The sequence below is a fragment of the Salmo salar genome, chromosome ssa05 (assembly GCF_905237065.1).
Source record: "Salmo salar chromosome ssa05, Ssal_v3.1, whole genome shotgun sequence".
Lineage (NCBI taxonomy): Eukaryota > Metazoa > Chordata > Actinopteri > Salmoniformes > Salmonidae > Salmo > Salmo salar.
This window is the reverse complement of record NC_059446.1, coordinates 59,664,414-59,687,196: the sequence shown is the minus strand read 5'-3', so window position 1 is coordinate 59,687,196 and position 22,783 is coordinate 59,664,414.

Sequence of the window (22,783 nt, the reverse complement as noted above, 5' to 3'; positions counted from 1 at the left end):
AGCGTGTGTAGCCTGAGGCAAGGAGGCAAGGAGGCAAGCGCAAGCTTTTTTGTGACTTTCTCAAATCACCAATAGCCCATAGTCACATCATGCAGCCTATAGTCACAACATGCAGCCTATAGTCACAACATGCAGCCTATAGTCACAACATGCAGCCTATAGTCACATCATGCAGCCTATAGTCACATCATGCAGCCTATAGTCACATCATGCAGCCTATAGTCACATCATGCAGCCTATAGTCACATCATGCAGCCTATAGTCACATCATGCAGCCTATAGTCACATCATGCAGCCTATAGTCACATCATACAGCCTATAGTCACATCATGCAGCCTATAGTCACATCATACAGACTATAGTCACATCAAACAGCCTATAGTCACATCATATAGCCTATAGTCACATCATGCAGCCTATAGTCACATCATGCAGCCTATAGTCACATCATACAGCCTATAGTCACAACATGCAGCCTATAGTCACATCATACAGCCTGTATATGTTTTGAATTCAAAGACATTCTAAGGTTTGTATCATTCACAGCTAAAGTTGCCAAATAACTCCAAATCTATCATATAAGACCTGTTTCAAATGATGACTATTATACTCCACATAGCCATTTCGCTCCAGAAAGCTAAAAATATCCTTTCTATTTTAAGTTAAATTATATTCTTATCAATATAAAATCATACAGTATAATATCAAATAAGGACACAGGACTTATAATCATATATTGTCTGCTAAATGAACAAGCCTACAGCCTATGGCATGGTGCGTTGCCAGATAACATACAGTAGGCCAACTCATATTCTGTTCTTCATATCATAATATTTCTTTAGACCTGGCAACAATAAATAATGGATTTATTGTGATGGTGTATATTTCATGTATTTATTGGACTGTAGATGTGTGGAGGCCTGGAGATGCTAAATGCATTAATTAATGGTAAATTACCGTGAGACCAACTTTTGCATGACAATAACCGGCACAGCCCTAGTCAGGAGGCCTTGAGTTATTGGAAGTACACATTCCTACAGTCCACTACATTATTACACTCTTCTCATACACAAAGAGCTTGAACCTAACACTACTTTCAATCTTTAAGGATATAAAACCAATATATTCATATTTAGAGGATATAATGATATAAAACAGTAAAGATATAAAACAGTAATTTACAATCTAGCAACATGAATAAATTAAAATGTCCACCTTGCAGAAGAGCATATTGTTACTCCATCTTGGTCTTAATAACACACCAATTCAATAATGGGCTGTGACCTTAGGCTTGGAGCTCAGGATCAGTTATTCAAAAAGTTATCTATCTGGATAGGATTAAATGCACAGAAATAGAATGATAGAACAGACAAATCATTGACTTGAATGGGGACTCTTGTTCTACTCATTCTATTTCTATGCATTTAATCCTATCCGTTAAATGAAATCCAGATAGATTAAAAAAACTGGACCCAGGTGTTACTTCTAACTCGCTCCGTTTTTGTAACAATGCTACCAGGTTGACATGGCTGTGTGGTATACACGGCTACGCAGGAACTTGGCATCAAGGAACGTTTCTCTTTCTGATCAATTTAGCAACAGAAGTCACAAGCCCTGTCATCCCTGCTGTACGGTATTTTTCAATCCAATTGGTAGAACAGGAGAGGAGTTTTACAACCTTGTGAAGCCAGCGGGGGACAGGGTGTACTGCCGGTAGGCTACTCAGCATTCTACTGATCACGATGGCATCGCAACTTGTGAAACACTCCAGAGCAGCACATTCTAATCAGAGAGATACTGGAGCTTGTATTGATGCTGTACGAGAGTACAATCACAGAACTGAACTTAAGGTTCGGAAGTCCTACCACAACGATTTCCAACAACATGGTACTCTACAGTTCGGCCAAAATATTTTCAATTACCTTTATTGGCGGTGTGTTCTTTTGTTCTCACTAACGTCTAGCCAGCGTTAATTAAATCCTTTATTGCATTTTAATTGGGAACAAGGTGCCATTTGCAATAACAGCAAGGGCAAGAGGCTCGGCCAACGACAGGTGGATGACATAAGGTCGATAATGAATTAACATCAACAATGAAAAGGTCCATCATAAAGAAACCACTAAACAATCATTTACAGCAGCCATTTTGTTGAGCTCATGTCCCTTATTGTTGTATTTTCTCCTTAATCTATCATCCATCACATTTTGATGAGGAGTCTCGCTTCACTTATTCCATTAACTTTATTACTAATAATATATTTCATTATGCCCATTATTAAATAGAATTGCAATCTGCTTATGATAGCGTGCGTCCAAACAGTTAATTAACTAAATGAATGGTGAAACCCAACTAAAAAAAACACAGAAATTTGCATTCAGTAATTGAATGTCACTCTTAGTTATTCTGCCTTCTTGAAAGGATGGATGGGCACTATATACACACCATGGTCTGCAATGAAGAATGATACACTTGCATGCATGTAAAAAACACGCATGCACACACACACCACACACACACACAGACACACACACACACACACACACCCTGTCTGCAATGTTAAATACAATTATCTCCATAGACTAATCTACAACATTGACTTCGACAGTTCATGTTACGCTTCTGTCCTTGCAGGCAAATTATAACTAACGCTCTGCCTTGGGGCGTATCAGTTGTGGTGCATCGAGCCAATCACATGTCCACAAGCTGAATAGCAACCATTCAATGAAATGTCTCATGAGATTAATTTCATAATCATCCACACTTCGTATACCACAACAAAAAAAATACAAATGTTGGGATGAATTCAAAGCGGCAAGCATCATGTCCTAATGATACTTCCTACTGTACACTTCAGATGCACAATGGCAGTTCAGACCCAACCAAGATGGCTTCCACTATAAATATCAAGAAGTCATACAATATACCCGCGAGAAAGAAAATATGTCATTTTCCCACCTCACTGCTCCTGCTATAGCACCTTCTGCAGAGCATCAATATCTCTGGTGAAGATCACATAGCACATGGCAGGAGCTCCATCACGGCCCTGCGTGCTCGCTGCTCGGTCGGGAGACATATTTCATAGACAAAGGGAGGCAGGAGGGCCAAGAAAGAGGATCTTTGCTCACTCTTAATGAGGCTAAGAAAAAAGATGGGCCTTTTTCCTCTCCTTTCCCCCCTCCTTCAGCTCCTGAGAAGCCTGGCCAGGCACGATAAAGGGGAAGAAATTGAATTATTTTTGGAAGTGGCACTAGCTCGAGCTCCGGAGAGATGAGAGAAGACTCCAGAAATAGAGAGGGTTAGATGTGCTAACATCATCCTCTAACGACAAATGTGTTTCAGCCCTCTGTCGTTTCATTCCTCTTATCTGACTGAGGAAACTTTCTTTCTCGCCCATTTCCAATTTTACGTGTCTAGCTAGCTACTTCATTTCCTCATACAGATTTGGTCTTTCATCAACCTCTCCTCTCTCTGTCCACTCTGTCTTCATCCGCTATTTGTTCTCAACTCCATGGCCCCCTTTCCCCAACTCCCCTGTGCTAAATCACCACACTTCCCTTTCAAATTAAAACTGAAATTAGACAGGGGGCATCCCCTATCATAAAATGTTTACATATTTCAAAATAAAAATTAAAATTATTTGGCCCAAAATCTAATTCCGAAATCTTGATACATTTCTTCAGCATAATATTATATTTTTAGAGCTTGTGCTTTGGATGCTATCCTGCAATTAAGCTGCAAACAGAGCATCAAGATGTTTTTATTATGAAGAGATATGATGTTTGAAGATAACACGGTTTATTTTGTGAGCTAGCTGATGGGGTGAGGAAGGGAACATTTTGTTCCAGAATCTCTGCTCCCTGGGGTTAGACAGACCAGCTGCAGACATGACTGCCTGACCACTTGTCACAGGGAAAACAAAAACACTAAATTAAGCAAACCAAATCATATTTCCAGATGTTGTGGCAAAAATAGCATTATTTAAATCAGACATTCACACTCTGCAACCTCCCAATATGACCTGTAGCAGCCAGGTTAATGACAGTGGGATGGAGGTTTCATTTCATTTCATCCCCTATTAAACCCTGGGCCCATAACAACCCTAGCCATCTACAGGTGTTGTCCTGTCACTCTCAATTAAACGCCCAGCCATCCAGCCACGGAGCTACCAGACCGAGCTACACACAACAAGTCAGGGCATCATTAGCCATGGGTCAAACTGCATTAGGCTCCAACACCCATACCGTCATGGCTAGGTGCACAGTACATTTTGCACTGTTAATCAACACATAAAGAGTACATTTTAACACTATATCAGAGTACATATGGTCCCACTCTATAGAGTGTAAAAAATACTCTGATTATAGTGTTACATTTTGAGTGTTAATGTAACACTCCATAGTGTAAAAAATGACCACTGCATTACACTTGGGGTAATTAACACTCACAGTGTTATTTTTATTCAACACTAGTGTTAATAGACTTAACTCATATGTGTTAAACAAAAACACTGTTACAACTCAACAAAATGACGTTGCCACGAGCAGCACCGCAGATATTGAGATGAACGAGATGCAAGACTTCACCAGGGCACCAAAACAGCGGAGAAGTTGAGCCTCGTGCTTCAATGATCTTAGTTGCAGAAATTGAAATTGACCTAGTGTGCTGTGCAATATGGCATCTAGGCCATATCGCTGAGTTTACCTTTAAGACTGTATGATGTAAAGCCTAATTTGCATATTTCCCTTGGTGCCTTTTCTTTGAGTGAATTGTAGAGTAACCACCTATGATTGTGTTTGTTAGTAACAGTGACATGGTTGTTGAATTATTTCCTTTTAAAGAACTGTGGCTTTCACCAAATGAGTAGCTCGGTGTGTGTTATCATGTAACTTTATGACAATTAGTGATGGGCAGTTCGAGTCTTTTCAGTGAGCCGGCTCATTTGGCTCCGTTCACGTAAAAGAGCAAGCTCCCAAACGGCTCTTCCAACCTAGAACCATGACAAAAGTGCTCATCTCCAATGTAAAGCCCAAAAGAAAGGATAGCATTATGTCAGATTGTGAAATGCACGTTCAAATACATTTTTACTTGGCCAATTATTAGAAGGCCTGAAAATATCTATGTGGACCAGACTGATGCACTCTCCCCACTATTTACTGTTTCTGCAGTGAAGATTCACCCTTGTTACAGAATTATTTTGTAACTTATCTACTCAAAAAGCAGTAGTAGCAGTATGCAAATCAGGGAGCCTAATGTACGGATCTTGCGATTCGGTTCCCGAAGTTCACCAAAAAGATCTGTTCAAAAAGAGCTGTTTGTTTGAGAACTAATGACAACACATTACATACACTGAGTGTACAAAACATTAGGAACAAAAATATTGAGTTGCACCCCCCTTTGTCCTCAGAACAGTCTCAAATCGTCGGGGCATGGACTCTACAAGGTGTCAAAAACGTTCCACAAGGATGCTGGCCTTGTTGACTCCAATGCTTCCCACACGGGAAACTGTTGAGCATGAAAAACCCTACAGCGTTACAATTCTTGACACAATCAAACCGGTGCGCATGCCTGGCACCTACTACCATACCCCGTTCAAAGGCACTTAAATATTTTGTCTTGCCCATTCACCCTCTGAATGTCACACACACAATCCATGTCTCAATTGTCTCAAGGCATAACAATTCTTATTTAACCCGTCTCCTCCCCTTCATCTACACTGATTGAAGTGGATTAGTGACATCAATAAGGGATCATAGCTTTCACCTGGGTTGTCTATGCCACGGAAAGAGAAGGTGTTCCTAATGTTTTGTGCACTCAGTGTATATCATGAGGCCTTACTTTGATGGCTTAGTTTTACCCACAGTGGTGTTAGGAAATTCCTGATTTACAGGCCACATCAGGCCCGCAAGTCACATTATGATGGCTTGCAAAGTGATGTGTAACTCATATTGGAATATAGCCAGAGTTAGACCATCCAACAGTTGAAATGAGTATGCACCCGCATTCAAAATTATATCCAGGGTTAGGAAACTTGATAACAAAGACTACCTAAAATATTTAAACTGTTAAAACCATCTCAATAGAGGTGGAAAAAATCTAACTTACCAATTTAATTTTTTGTATTTATGTACTTTATCTTTATGTAGCATAAGATTAATCAATGTAAATGCAAATACACAGATATTAAGAACAATCCTAAAAAAATCTACCTGCAATAGAGAGTGCTGGGAAATATGAGTAGGAGTGGTTTTAATGTAACTGTTTCACTCTCCACAGTGTAAAACAATAACTCTGGTTATTAACACCAACACTGGCAGTTCTTTTACACCACTGACTGTTAATTTCACTCTTACAGTGCAAATTTAACTCCTGAATCATGATGAGAAATGTTACACTGAAAAATCAACACTGGTCATTTTGCTGTGTTGGTGAGCACACTGGTACAGCTAGATGTCAAAGCAGGTCAAAATGGATACAACTCAAACAGCCATGCTATCCCAGCCACGCTATCCCAGCCTTGCTATCCCAGCCACGCTATCCCAGCCACGCTATCCCAGCCACGCTATCCCAGCCTTGCTATCCCAGCCACGCTATCCCAGCCTTGCTATGCCAGCCACGCTATCACAGCCTTTCTGCCCAGAAAATAATAAGTAACGCTGTAAACTTTCTTCCTTGAATCAGGTTTAAAGGCAAGGAAGAGCAATACGAGCTCGTAATGAAAATGAAAACATGATGCTTGGTTGAATTAAATATCATGTTTGGCCGTCTGCCCAGCCTCCATCAGATGAAAAGACTGTTGCTTCTATAGCCTAACTATGGGGAGTTTCCAACTGTTTACACAATACTGTATATGTTTTGCAAATGCTGGTTTATTCAGGTCAAAAATATCCTTTGATCCAAGATGATTATGGAGAATGTAGCTACATTTATGCTTTAGTGTAGATAATTGCAGTGTGGCTGTCAAGACTTCACTTCTGAACAATCCTAAGAGCATAGAGTACCGAGTTAAAAACAGCCTTTTTGTAAGCTGTCTTAAGCCATTAACCATGAACAGTAAACCTTCTCATTTGAATGTTCTGATTGGTTCCTCACGCTTTCATACGTCTTACAGAAAAATACAAAGGACAACATAATTCCATGCAGTGCAGGAAAATATGATAAATACAATGCATTATTTGTCACAGTGTGCATGCACAACAGAAAATGTAATTTCACAGACTTTATTGATGCACAGTTTTTACTCATAATTCAATAATTTCTTCAAGGGTGGGAAAGCATTTTCCAATCCTACCCATTAAACCTTGCAGAGATAATGGTACAATTACTGAATCTATAAGTTATGCAGTTTTGGAAGCATTTCCTTTCACATAAAACAATGTTTAAAAGTTGAATGCAAATCAAAATCTATATTCTTGGGCGACTTCAATTCGAGCAGGCTTTGTTTACTGCGGTGGTTAGTTATCGGTCTTGGAAGTCTTGCAAAGCCATTATAGCTGTTGTGATCCAACAGCAATCTGAGAGCAGAGTAGACAGCGGCAGTGGCGCTGGCAGAATAGACATTGAGATCCCATGATGTAGCCAATCAAGCTGCAATACAGTTGTTAGTCTCATTGGAGGATTTATCATTTAAAATAATTACATTTTCATTAAAAAGTTCCAAAGAAATCTTTATTTAAAGTATTTCCATAACAATTCAGCCCAACAACAAAAATACATCAGTATCCAGAAGCATACTCTCCATTATCGTTTGACCCTAATAGTACACCTTGGGTGCACTCCCCCAACCTCGAATTCATTATCCGACTATAGAGATATAGTTTATCATCACAACAGGGAAAATTTGAAGCAGCATGATGGGTATCGGCATCAACTTAAGCTACCACACACCACTCGCTGTTACAAATCATGAGATGGGGCACAGGGTAGGAAGGATGAATGTGCATCTAGCTGTATCAAACCTCCCTCGTCCTTGTAGGGGTTGGTTAGGCTGCCTGGGAGGGAGCAGAGCAGCGGAGGGAATGGGATGAGATGAAAGGGATTCATTCTCCAACAGTTTGAGGTTAACAGCTTGTCATTGGGCTTCCTTATCTGATGCCCAAGATCGATGGCAGAGTAGCAAGTGACCACGAACACATCCGTTCTCTAACCCCCCAATGAACAATCCCGCCAATCCCCAGTATATCGGCAGCAGGGGTGAACAGTGATATAAAATCATTAACCACCCTCCTCCATGGCTGTCCGGGGCCTGTATTCTTGTTTTTTCTCCCAATGCTGCATAGAAGGAGGAAATGCAAGGGTTTGGCAGAGGACGATCCCAATTACAAATCATGTTTTTCGTTCGTAAATGTACTGAGAAATGAGAAATATCATGATTTTGGAAGAAAGTTTGATCGACGGAGGGAATGACTGCTGTCGTGTCTTTGGCTATGCCGGATTAAGTGATATGACATGCTAACCTATAAAATCCTTTCTCTGTAATTAATATTACCTGATTAAGCTAATCATGTAAATGTAATTAACTAGAAAGTCGGGGCACCACGGAAGAACGTTTATAGAGCCGTTATCTTCCGAATAAACTCTTAAAATACTTAGTCATATTTTACATCGATAGCAGTCAATATTAACCCTTATCTTATTTTCAGTCTCATAATGAAAGTTGTAAATTCTTGGCTATCTTCACGAACCCTGGCTAACAAGTTGAATCAGCAATACAAAATTGGGTTTAATTATTTATTTACTAAATACCTAAACTAAATCACACAGAATACAAATGATGTCATACATGATGGCTGGTTACACAAAGGAAAGGGGGTTGGGCTTGAATGAAAGAGCGGGAAGATTTAGGAACAAAGAAACAGCAGCTATGCTATCGTAAATACATTATCTTATGCATTCTAAATTACCGCCCATTTGGAAAAGGAAAATGCAATAAATATTTACTCTGAGCTGCGCTTCGGTAGATTGGTCGTATTTGCTGGCCGGGTTGGCCAACAGATCTTCCTGTCCTCGGAAGAATGTCTCTGGTGGTAAATTGGATACGTGGTGGTATCTTCGTCTGGTTGTTAGACTGGATCCGTCGTCCGTCCTTTCCTAGCCCACGTCTACAGCGGCCGCTGCTAACTCAACGGCTAGGAAGTATCACTTCTGTAGTGAATAAGCTCAAAGTTCATTCCATTCGCCACCAAAGTTCACGCTGAGGTTGGCTTAGTTCTGTACTTGACATGTGTGTCCTTCTAACGTAGAGGCTGCAGACCTCACGTACTGGAACAACGTGATTATCTTTTCGTCAAAGGCTTATATAGTGGAGAGGGGGAAGGATGTGTTTCATCGTTTATAACCCCTGTCTCTTCACAGGGGTGGGCCACTGATCAAGCAGGGCACTTTCCTTATGAAAACCCAATTCTCTCATTTGGAAGCTAAAATTACATTTAATCTCCTAACAAACAATTTCAATATCAAACATTTCAATTGCATAACAATTCCATGTGACTCTGATAACTAGAGGGTGTATACTTTCCCAGGTACAGTTTATGTCGTCCTGTCATCAGTCATAATGTCTCAGATGACAACCGAACTGACATCTATACTCATTACGTTCCAAAGCATATTTCCAACTGGTTTTATTACCAAAATATGGTTCCTTTCCCCATTTGTTTGATGTTCCCAGACTCTCTATATTTAACAGGACAGCAGTCCTTCAGGACAGCCGTCCTTCAGTAGGGTCAGAGAGGGGAAGGGAGAAAGGTATTTATGGGGGGGGGGGGGGTCATAAACCTTACCCACAGGCCAACGTCATAACACTGCATATGTCTTTCCTTCTTACGAATCTGTTTCTATAGGCTACTACTTTGTTGAGCAGGAGGACAGATAAGCCAGTGAAGCGGTGAGTGTGTCCAGGTGTCTGTAGAAAGGTCACCAAGGGGTATTATAGCTGTGGGATGTCTTAAAGGTTACCGCCATCATGCTCCATCCAATATTAATCACACCAGACTACCTAGCAAGACCCCCTGCAGATAAACAAGACCATTTAGAAAAGGAGGTGTCACAAGATGCCATAGAGGACTATTATAGAGTAGTTTGTGTCAATGTACTTCAAGCCAAACTTCTTCTAGTGTTACCTCTGTCTAGTGTAGGAGAAAAAGTGAAAGCTAAAGTATACCATTGTACATACGTGAATATGTCGTCTTTTCAAACCCAGACATTCTTCAGGATTTCTTCGAAAGGTCACACAGTCAGGTAGTCGATGACTCTTTGCCCTTGTGTTTCTAGTGGTTGCCATTACTTTATCGATCCAGTGACGACATCAAGGAGAGCTTAAAGGTTATAGTCAAGCAGGCCATCTTTTGGTTACCTCAATAGCTGTATGGCTAGGTCCAGGATAATATAATGACTGGCTTCTTAGCAGCCAAAACAAATATTTTGCTGTTAAAAATGCTTATTAATACAAGGCTGTGTCCTATATCAGGATTTGGCAGTCTTCCTCAGGGTAATATTTTAAAAAGGTGCATTGCTCAAAACCCCTCCCAAAATGGAAATATTTGCCTGTTAAAAAGGGTGGTATAAACAATGGTAAATAAAATATCAAAACATGAATTCATCTTTTTGCTGGCGAGTCACAGACAACAGGCATTTGTTTAAGACAAAGGCAATGACAGATGTTGGCCAGATGTTCTCATTTGCATGTAAAACGCTGCCACGTTACGTATTGCCAAACGTTTACATAATGAACTGTTAGAGAAAGTGACAATTATTCATTTTCAACCTAAACTTTTCGGTTGCTACTGCTCTATCCTCTTACTGTTAAGTCTCATCCCTGGAATCATTTCCATACAATGACCTGCTGTTTCCGTGCCACAAGTGTGGATTAGACCACAAATCTGGTATTCAAAATGGAATGCAAATACGCCAAACCTCAAGCTGTTGCCTGTGGCTTTTTAAATAGGGTAGTTTTCAGTGCTCTCTCAGCCAATGCTTTACACTCAAGAGCAGTGTGGTTGTCTTTCTTTGTTGTTGCATTAATACTATACAGTTCAAGACCCCGGCCTTCTCTATAGCACATAGCCCTGGCTTCTTAAGGTGGGCGTAAGGACTTTACTCAAATCTGAATACCAAATATTGTGAAGCACAAATCTCCTGCTTAAATGTTCAGGTCCTCTTTTACGGAGCAAACAAATCAATGCACAACATAAGAGAAGGTTATCTTCCTCTTAGCTTAAGGCACGGAGAATAAAGGTATATTGTTGCTGCCAATACACCTCCATGGCTTAAAAAACTGCCTCAGTCTGCTGCTCTTTTCACCTAGCTAAGAGGTCACAAAGTAGAAAGTAATCTCGCTGCCACAAACTTCCACACATTCCAAAGATCATGTGAGTCACACAACCTTGTAGGATACGAATGTACAATTATTCCTTCCTTCCCACTATATGGTATACCTCCAACACAGTTCAGTCAACTGTGCATCCCCCTAAGGCTTTGCAAAACCCCTCAGACCGCTACCCTCCTCAGACCCCTACCCTCCTCAGCCTTAATCTTGTGGTTAACAATAGATGGTGGTCAGGCCAGCTAGTTACTGTTTCCTCTCCCTTTACGGAGCCCCCTCGGCCAGGCTACAAGGCCACTGGACCTGGATACCTCAAAGAGGGAATCTGTCTTTGCTGTCGTCAGCAGCAACTTCCCTTTTCTATACTGCGGCACTGTGCTCCATGGTGGTAAAACAGAGCTTTGATGGAAACTTTCTGCACTTGATATCCTTTCAAAGTATTTATTTAGTTCACCTTTAACTAGGCAAGTCAGTTAAGAACAAATTCTTATTTACAATGACAGCCTACACCAGCCAAACCCGGACGATGCTGGGACAATTGTGCGCCGCCCTATGGGACTCCCAATCACGGCTGGTTGTGATACAGCCTGGATTCGAACCAGGGTGTCTGTAGTGACGCCTCAAGCACTGAGATGCAGTGCCTTAGACCGCTGCGCCTCTCGGGAGCCCTAAGTAAATTAAATAATATTTTTCCAAAACTGACAAAGGTCAGTGAGGAAGTATTGTACACTTTCTTCTTAGCTTGTCTGTATAAAGCCTGTATTGCCATTGTTCAAAACAATACAGTATGCACGTATTTTCATGGAAGAGAACTCCATAAGTAAGGAGACAATAGATATCAGACTTTGAATAATGCATACAATCCATCTATTTAATGCAGAATGAGACAGGTTTTAGGCCCAAATCTAGATAAGCATCAGAATTGCAGAGCAATACCCCGAAGCTCAATGGTTATATAAAGCGATTCACATGCGTCAAATATGCACCAGATGACTTCTATGGTATATCTGGGCTGAAAATATCTTCAGGACAAATAGTGGCAATATAATGAAAGCTTGAAGGAAGACTTTGAACTGAAAGTCTATAAAAAAACAAGAATTTAAAGAAAAAGGAGGATACCCATGCATTCACTGAAGTCTGGTTTTTAGTATAAGAGATTCATCTTAGGAGAGAGAGAGAAATGTAGGGTTAATGCCTGTTCATTTAGCCTACATTGGATATCAATTTGGGGAGTGTTTCTGCGAACAGCCTCATCGGAGTGTATTGATTTATGATTTAAGTTGAAACTGCACCATGGGAAAAAGGGCCTCGTTCTGTTTATATGGGAATCCATACTACAACTCTGAATGGTGAGAAACGTGAGAGAGAGGGGAGAGAAAGAGAGAGAGGGCGATGTCGGAACATTTCACAAGGTTACCGCCTAAACTCTCTGTGATTTGATTTAGAATCACTTTTAACATACAACAGGTGGGAAACAAGACAAAGGAAAAAGAAGGAGATTGAAATAAAGGATTTATTCACAGTTCCGTATTGCTATTGCATTATATATCAATCACAGTGTATTACTCCTGGGTTATTCAAATATCTGCACCATTGATATATCAAACCATCTTAGTTCATCATTTCACTTGTCAGTTTCCGTGTGAGAGTCGAGGGGAAATAACATTAAATGTATCTAAAATATCAATATATTATAGAAATGTCACCATAAAGATTCATTTTCGATAAGTTATTCCATTCAGGGTCAGATTAAAGCAAGAAATAATATGAGAGAAATCTCATCTAATGACTTTCCCAGCTGTGGATGCAATATTAAACAGAGGCCTCTGGGACACACTAGCTATGTGATTCTCAATAATACAAAAAAAAAAACATTTTAAGTGAAGTTAATTGCTTTAAGAAAGCGGGAGAGAGGGAAATAATTGGATTGCAATATGGTGCATAGGTTTGCATTATGTGTATTGGACTGTATTCCTGATGCATTGGAATGAATGCAAGTGTTGCATTAGCTATTATGAACGGGCCTAAACATAGATACACTCAAAAGACAATGGCTAATATAGACACCTACGAACTTTAAAACAGAGTGGACTGACTATTTCTGTCACACTTTAAGCATAGTATATTTTATAAAGGCTACATAAACCATTCGTAAACACTTCATCGATTCTTTATTTGACCCTCAATTGAAATGAAAGAGAATTAACTTTCTGTTATGTAGGCCTGCCATTTATGAGTACTGGGGTTTACTTCCAGGCTGTCCAGGTTCTGAAGAATCCCCAGTCTAGACTATCCTTTAACCGCTCCAGCCATCCATCTCAGAGACAGTCTTCTGACCCAAACTCATTCAATTTTTTTATCGTCTATTGTCACCAGGCTTGTTCAAATGTACCTCACTCTCTAGAGAATGAGACAGAAAGAGAGAGAGAATATGAAAAGCCTGCTGTTATACGGATACATTTTCTCTATGGTCAGAATGCAATAGGTTTATTTATAGTGTTTTCTTTAAATGTAATCTAGCCTGTTGGTGGATAAATGTAGCCTGCCTTGGCTTCAGATGATTCTGATAGCAGACTGATAACAGGTAATGCCCTAGACGTTCTGTTGAGCATCCTGAACAGTGTTCCCTCCCAACTCTGTCCTTTCTGCTGTCCGTGTGTGGCGATGACAATGCAGCCAGGGAGATTTGCCCACCTCCTTTCTGGCAATTTCCTCCCAGGCTGATGAGATGCTTAAGCAATGTTAACAGAATACAGAGCGATGGGTGGAGAAGAGTGGGAATTACAAAATGCTGAGCAGCAATCTCCTTTACAGCATTCCTTAGGCGGGCTCTTGGACCCTAAACACATTGACTCTCTCCCTGAGGGTGGAATAGGGGTAGATATGAATGTAAATGGACTGGAAAAAGAGACTGCTGAGTCCACACACAGATGGTTGTGTCAAGCTGGCACTGGCAGGGTGGCACGTGGCTGCCTTGGCACGCCGCAGCATCTGGCATGGGTGGCATGGAGGAAAGCACACCCCGCCAGAGTTGGTTTATCTCACCACCCAGCATTCAGGAAGACAATAGCTGTGGAAATGCAGTTTCCGTCTCTCCGCCCCCCCTGCTGGGGTGTTGGTTTGGGCCGTGCGCGGGGAGGGAGGGTCAGGGTTTTATGGTAATCTCATTCTGTGGGTGACAGAATTACTCTGGGCTGGGTGGTCGCTGGGAAGAGAAGAGAGCGCCTTTCACTAAACAAATGAGAGGTTTTACTGACTAAATGAAAGGCCGTTTCCTGTGGCAGCACAGATCTCGCTAAACTAAAGCACACTTGAATGAATCGATTGAGTTCCCACCTTCTCTGGCTAACAATCCCTTCCCAAATATAGTTGGCAGACTGCAATCTCCGTGTGATTATGTAATTGGTCTTAAGCTTAGTGTTCGTCTCAGGAATAATAATGGTGATTATGTAACAGACAAATAACATGGCTGCCTAGAGGATGATGGAGGAGAGAAGCCTGGATGCAGCCTGAAGCCCAGAACCAAGGATAATAGCAAACTCAAGAATAGGTTTAAGATTACATGATGGAAATGACGGAAAATAAACAATGTTAAGTGATATTCAACTTACTGAGCTTTTCTATCGCTCTCTTTCCTTTTGAGTAGTTGTCGGTATCGGCAAGATTATAAACCATAAAGTTAATGACTGTTTATTTTCTTTTAAGCAAAAAGGCTGAATTTAGAAATAGACAACCAAAACCAAAGAGATAACCACTGTTCCCAGACAATTGACAGCTATCCTTAACTGGGCCATGCTAAATCTTTATAACAACCACAGATTTTATAGCACAACGTTTCTACCAGAATAGAAAAGCAACAGAGAATAGGATGGTATCAGTGTGAGTCACAGCTCTAGATTCTCCTGTAAATGTCCTGAAGCCAGTGTGTGTTGCTGTTCCACACACAGAGCCCCCCTCATCCTCCCCTGGGTCTGTGTTGTTCCTACAGCAAAACAGCTCATTACTGGGGCTCACTGTCTGCACACCACTGTGTACCACTCACAATGTATCCCACCTACCAACAATTACCAAATAGTGTGTGTATTAAACTAATCTGCAATATTAATGTTTACTTTTGTCGTGACGTTTTCGTGTATAATATAACTACCCTGAAGTTCTTTTTTAATTTTTTTTAACTGTGAACAATTGAATGAAAAGAGGATTTGGTGGCTTCATTACAAGAGTGCTTTAGTATTGAGGCCATAAAGATTCAAGCAGGCCAAACAGAAGGGATAGGATTAGTGCTGGACCAATCAATCATATAGGCGGCCATTTTGGCAGAGCCCTCATTGGTCCGTTCTACATAAGGGGCCAACAGTCTGGTTTCCATTTCCCCATATTGTGTGGAGATCCTGCAAAGTCTCAAAATTTGGCACATATTTTCCAAAAAAGCAGCCAAAGCTTAACCCCATTGAGACATGTCTAGGGATCCACAATTAAAACACAAGCAAGCAGTGGCACACACACAGCCAGACAAAGTAATCTAAAAAGAGGTGATACAGAATACATTTTTGTTCCTCTGATTCAAACTATTACTTATATTGAGACACAGACATAAAGGCTAGTGTACGCAGGAACAATAGATATTTACAGCCATGAAATAAACCCTCTATGAGTCTCCTGCAAGCTCATAGAAAACATAACAGAACATTTTATAAATACTTCTAAGGTGATGAATTAATTGTATTCAAAATGGCTGCCAGAGCCAAGACAGTTTAAGAATTTTGAAGCTCTGTCAAGTGCAAGGCTGAGGCTCCAATCGAGAGTAAGGACTTTGAGTGGGATTAGAGGGACATTGGGCTGTTCCAGACCCATCAGAAGGACAGAATGGTGCAGTAGTCTCCAGCAGAGGGGCATCATTAACTCACCACAGACAGAAGTGCTGCTGGGCTGAGGCTGACAGCTGAGAGGGAGCAGAAGAGTTGCAGTGGATTAACTGGGGCCAAAGTTCAATACTACTGTCGATCATTGAGAAAAAAAAACGTTTCTATATCTATAAGAAATCTATACTATCTATATTAGATCAAATGTGAAAATGGTAATGACATAACTTCCTTTGGTTTCTTTGGATTCAATGAAACATGGTGAACAATGAATTCTGGGATTTTGTTTTACAAGGGGCGGAATGTTGAACATGAGTAGGAGCAAAAAGGTGGTGTCATACGATTGAGTCACTATAAACTGAAAACAACCACACACAGTGCACAAATCACATGTCACACTTTATCTTAAAGACATGGTAATGGTGTTGTTGTGTGAATGATTTATGACAGACACAACACACATGCTGCAGGCAAAGCGACAGGCATGCAGCAGACACATTCTCTTTTACACACACTCAATGGTGATAAAGCGGATTCAGCAGTAGTGGGCTTTTACCTCACATACTCAATCAAACACACACACAGCGACACCATTCCTTTGCATGCCTTCACACAGAGATAAGCCTCTCAAGTGAGAAAGACTGAGCTGATCAAACACCTCACAAACGCACAAAACACACACACACACCCTGCCTGTGTCTTCGCCCAGACCTCCTCTCAGATTACTGCTTTCTGATGCAATTATCTCCCATACAGAGGGGATTATGTGTTCACTTTTGTTTCCCAGTGATCTGTGTCTGCCATCATTCTAATGTGTCCTCTCTGTGCACCCTATTCTCTGGAGAATCCTAACAAAGACTAGCTGACCTTGTCTCTATTTAGCTGCTTCCACTCTCTGACACTAACCCACAGGCGTTACCCGACAGGGAATGGATTGGAACATGGGGAAATTATTCCCATCGGATGTAAAGGAATACAAATTGGAGATTATGGTTCACTGCTGTGGAAAGTGGTGTGAGTGAGGAAGGGGTATTATCAGCTTTGCACAGTTTGGACTGTTTTTCCAGTCTTTGTATTATGGATAAATCATTAAAAGTTATACATGTAATAGCACAATAACTGCCCAGTTCAGCATTTGCTGAAGTAAGTCTGGCAAAAAAGATTACTACTTGCGCAAGAAATGATAGTCTTTTGAAAATGATTCCACAACACTTTGAAAGTCACCTATCTTCAAGTCTTTTTATGAAATAATATTGATAGAATATTTTATTTGTGCCAGACTGGGTTCAAATGCCTTCCATTACATGTTTCTATATTTTTGTAACTGTATATACAGTACCAGTCCAAAGTTTGGACACAGCTACTCATTCCAGGGTTTTTCTTTATTTGTACTTTTATCTACATTGTAGAGTAATAGTGAAGACATCAACACTATGAAATAACAGATATGGAATCATGTAGTAACCAAAAAAGTGTTAAACAAATCAAAATATGATATATTTTAGATTCTTCAAAGTAGCCACCCTTTTCCTTGATGACAGCTTTGCACAGTCTTGGCATTCTTTCAACCAGCTTCACCTGGAATGCTGAGAACTTGTTGGCTGCGTTTCCTTCACTCTGCAGTCCACAACTCATCCCAAACCATCTCAATTTGGTTGAGGTCGGGTGATTGTGGAGGCCAGGTCATCTGATGCAGCACTCCATATATCTCCTTCTTGGTCAAATAGCCCTTACACAGCATGGAGGTGTGTTGGGTCATTGTCCTGTTGAAAAACAAATGATAGTCCCACTAAGAGCAAACCAGATGGGATGGCGTATCGCTGCAGAATGCTGTGGTAGCCATGCTGGTTAAGTGTGCCTTGAATTCTAAATAAATCACTGACACTGTCACCAGTAAAGCACCCCCCACACCATCACACCTCCTCCTCCATGCTTCACGGTGGGAACCACACATGCGGAGATCATCCATTCACCTACTCCGCGTATCACAAAGACAAGACGGTTGGAACCAAAATCTCAAATTTGGACTCATGTGACCAAAGGACAGATTTCCACCAGTCTAATGTCCATTGCTTGTGTTTCTTGACACCAGCAAATCTCTTATTATTATTGGTGTACTTTAGTAGTGGTTTCTATGCAGCAATTCAACCATGAAGGCCTGATTCACGCAGTCTCCTCTGAACAGTTGATGTTGAGATGTGTCTGTTACTTGAACTCAGTGAAGCATTTATTTTGGCAAACTGAACTTATCCTCTGCAGCAGAGGTAACTCTGGGTCTTCCTTTTCTGTGGCGGTCCTCATGAGAGCCAGTTTCATCACAGCATTTGATGGTTTTTGCGACTGCACTTGAAATAACTTTCAAAGTTCTTGAAATTTTCCAAATTGACTGACCTTCATGTCTTAAAGTAATGATGAACTGTCATTCCTCTTTGGGGTGGCAGGATAGCCTAGTGGTTAGAGCATTGGGCTAGTAACTGAAAGGTTGCAACTTTGAATCCCGGAGCTGACAAGTTACAAATCTGTCGTTCTGCCCCTGAACAAGGAAGTTAACCCACTGTTCCTAGGCCGTCATTGAAAATAAGAATTTGTTCTTAACTGACTTGCCTAGTTAAATAAAGGTAAAATATTTAAGCTGTTCTTGCCATAATATGGACTTGGTCTTTTACCAAATAGGGCTATCTTCTGTATACATAACACAACTGATTGGCTCAAATGCATTAAGAAGGAAATAAATTCCACAAATTAACAAGGCATACCTGTTAATTGAAATGCATTCCAGGTGACTACCTCATGAAGCTGGTTGAGAGAATGCCAAGAGTGTGCAAAGCTGTCAAGGCAAAGGGTGGCTACTTTGAAGTATCTCAAATATAAAATATATTTTCATTTGTTGAACTTTTTTGCTTACTACATGACTCCATGTGTTATTTCATCGAATCTCAAACACTTTTCATGGTTACTATATGATTCCATATGTGTTATTTCATAGTTTTGATGTCTTCACTATTATTCTACAATGTAGATTATAATAAAAAATAAAGAAAAACCCTGGAATGAGTAGGTATGTCAAAACTTTTGACTGGTACTGTATACTATATATAAATGAAAATAAAATGTAATTTATTAATTCAGTCATTCAGATAGGGCGATGGGGAAATCGTAATGCTAACAATGCTGTGTGTGTGTGTGTGTGTGTGTGTGTGAACAGAATGAACAGGGAGGAGGAATCAGTATACAAAACCATGGTAGAGCTGTCACAAGCCAAGCCGAAATTGGATTAGTGTCACCCTTGATAAGGAGAAGGGCAAAAAAAGGAAGAGGGAAAAATTGGAAGAAGGAAACGGCTACTTTTTTTCTCCCCCTTGCAATAATTTAATTTCAAATTCAGGGCACTGAACGCATAAACACACTGTTATAGACCCGGGTAAAGTTAATGGAATATTTATATGCAGACTCCAGAATATTTCTTTCTTTTTCTTAGCAGTCAGTTTTTTTCCTTCATTTTACAACTGCCTTTGTTAGGCTTTGACACCAATTCTGCACCTCCAAGAGGACTGTGGTTCCATTGGCGGCTGTTGAAAAGGCCTTGTAGAGAGCGAGAGAATGGGAGCTGTGATTTGTCAGGGACTATTAGCTTCTCACTACACCGACTCACATAGAAATCAATGCAAAGGAATAACGGACCACCCCACACCATGCTTTCTAAACTGCCCTGGAAGATTCAATAAACTAATGCAGAGAGGGAGGGAAGATAAGAGTATTAGTGCGACCCATAACAATATAGCTAGCTACAGTACAGCATCTCTGCAGGGATGGGGGATGGAGAGAGAGAGAGAGAGAGAGAGGTGAATGTATGACAGATGAGTGAGTGAAAAAAAAAGAGTGTGGAAAGTGGGGACAAGGAGAGAGAAGAGCGAAAGAGGGACAGACAGACGTAAGAAAGAAAGTAGAGAGCGAAAACTCTGAACTTAGAGGGTGGAGAGAAGGGGAGAGAGTGATAGAGTAAGAGGAATGGAGAATGGGAGGCCCTAGGAGGATAAAGCCACACAAGTCGCCCCATCGCCATTCTTGTTAACATTCAGTTAGAGTAGCTGCTACCTATGCCGCTGTGTATACAGTAAAACCAATAAGAGGCTGGTATCATGGGATTGAGGGAGAGAAATATGGCACATTGTTGTGCTGGGAAAGCGATGAGGGAGGAGATTGAGAGATGGGAGCCGGATAGACTCCTATTAAGTATTCAACTACAGGGCACAAAAGTTACAGCACATACAGCACCGTAGCTGATATTTCCATTTGCCCCAGCCTGTGAATCATCCATACAGATTTTGCGCCGTCACGGCCCAGTTATACTACAGGATTTGCAATTTTATCAGGGGCCAGAGGCCATGGCAGTATGGAACAGAATGTTAGGCTGTACTGTTACTGTCATGATGTAGCATCTGATAAGTTCAGGTTTAACACAGCGGAAATGTTTCAATAAGACCCCCACCTATAGCATTTGTGTTTCCATCTGCATGAAATTACAATAATGGCATCGAATGTTGATATATGGTCACTATTTCAATGGAGCAGACCATTTATGCAGCAAACTTGGGTGTGCTGAATCAGGTATGCACTATGCATGGTCTCTTCCACCTGGCACCCTTGTGATCAAATCATCCACCAGTTAAGCTGGTTGAGGCTGTTAACTGCTAAGATAACACGCAAGGAATGGGGGTGGGAATGTGGAAAGTAGCATTGAGAGCAGATGACAGGATCAGCGTGTGGTGTTGCACACTACCATTTCAGATATCATTTGAATGGACTGGGCTGCTTTCAGAAACTACAGTCCCTTTACACAGGTACTACATGATGTAATATGGCTGAAATCAAAGCAAAAATCACATGAGTCATTTCCCCTTTAAAATAATTGCCTTAGACATCTGTGTGGAGAGATACTTCTTGGCACCAACAGCACATTGTTATCTTCCTCCATTTCCCAGCTTAGAAGAAGCAACAGACATCCTAGGTCGCTCCTGCACAGTTGTAGAGAGGCCATTAAATAAGACAGTAACACCTGGAATAAAGGGAGAGGCAGCGAGAGAGAGAAAGGTAGGAAATCCAGCTCTGGCAGGAAATGTGGTAGAGGATGCTTAATATCACACAAAATAAAATAACTACTTCTGGTTCACCACACACCTGTCACATTGTTGTAGAGAGTGGGGGAGGAGGGGCCATTTGTGGTTGGAATAGGTGAAGTAATCTTGTTGAAGAAGACGTTTCACCATGTACAGGAGGACCTGGCTGGCTAACGGCTAATTTCAGTCATTGATTCAGTAAACAATGTTAGCCTACATTTGGTTACAGTGCATGAATAATACATAAGATCCCTAATTAAATCGCGTTTGTCTTTGAGTTTCCTCGTTGTAACAACAGGTAGGCCTTGAAGAGCTGTAGCTTATGATGAGAATGGTTGGCAGAGCAGACAGAACTTCTGAACTTCTGTGGTCAAACAAGTTGTTCTAAGAATATCATTGTCACAGGAGCATTAAGGGTTTGAAGTAATTAGGTGCAGCTACTACGAAAAAGTGTGCAAGCAATGCCGACTGGAGCTTCACTTACAGCGGTGGTAGTTAGTGATGAGTCTTTCGCGAACGAACGGCTCTTTTTGAACAGATCTTTTATGGTGAACGTCGGGCGCCGACTCGAATCGCTTCAGAGAAAGCCTTTCGTTTGGCTCCCTGATTTGCATACTGGACAGCTTTTTGATTCTCTGAAGTGGGTGACTCCAGGTGGCAGAAACACATAGTGGGGAGAGTGCGTCAATCTGGTCCACGCTTCATTTTGTTACAGGCGACATAATTTGGCCAAATAAAAATGTATTTGAATGCGCATTTCACGATCTGACATAATGGTAGCCTACCTTTTGTGCTTTGTATTGGATATTTGCTATTTGTTTCATGGTTCTACGTAGATGTTAAGCATTTTAAACGAAGAGGCGTTTGGGAACCAAATGAGCCGGCTCTTTTACATGAACGGGGCCAATGAGCCGGCTCTTTTACATGAACGGGGCCAATGAGCCGGCTCACCGAAAATACTCCGAATGCCCATCACTAGTGGTAGTGTCGTTTCTCTCTCTGGTGACGTCCATTGATGTTTTCATTTGAATGGAGAGCGTTGTAACGGTGCCCCCTAGCGAATATTTAGAGAAAAGTAGATGAGCGCATGAAAACCTAATCAGTTGTCGGTCGAGCCTATTCAACACACAGGCAGAATAGGCTCGACCTACAACTGAATGAGTTAGTGCGCTCATCTACTTTTCTCTAAATATTCGCAAAGGGGCACCGTCACACTGCTTTACAACAGAACTAAAGCTTCGAAAATTAAGTGTTTATATTTGTATAATTAGCTTGCTTCTGCGCGCGGGATGCAGGAAGGCTGGTGGGGAGATCAGTCGGCCTTGGCCAAAAGTGGTATGGCTGGTGCACCATATTTGTGAATATTTGTAGTAGTTATTCAAACCAACCTGTTATCAATCCCAAAGGATTTGGTTTTTGGAAACAGGCTACGGGTAGATTTGGCCTACTTGTGCAATAGGTCTATAGCCTGCCCTACAGGCTAACAA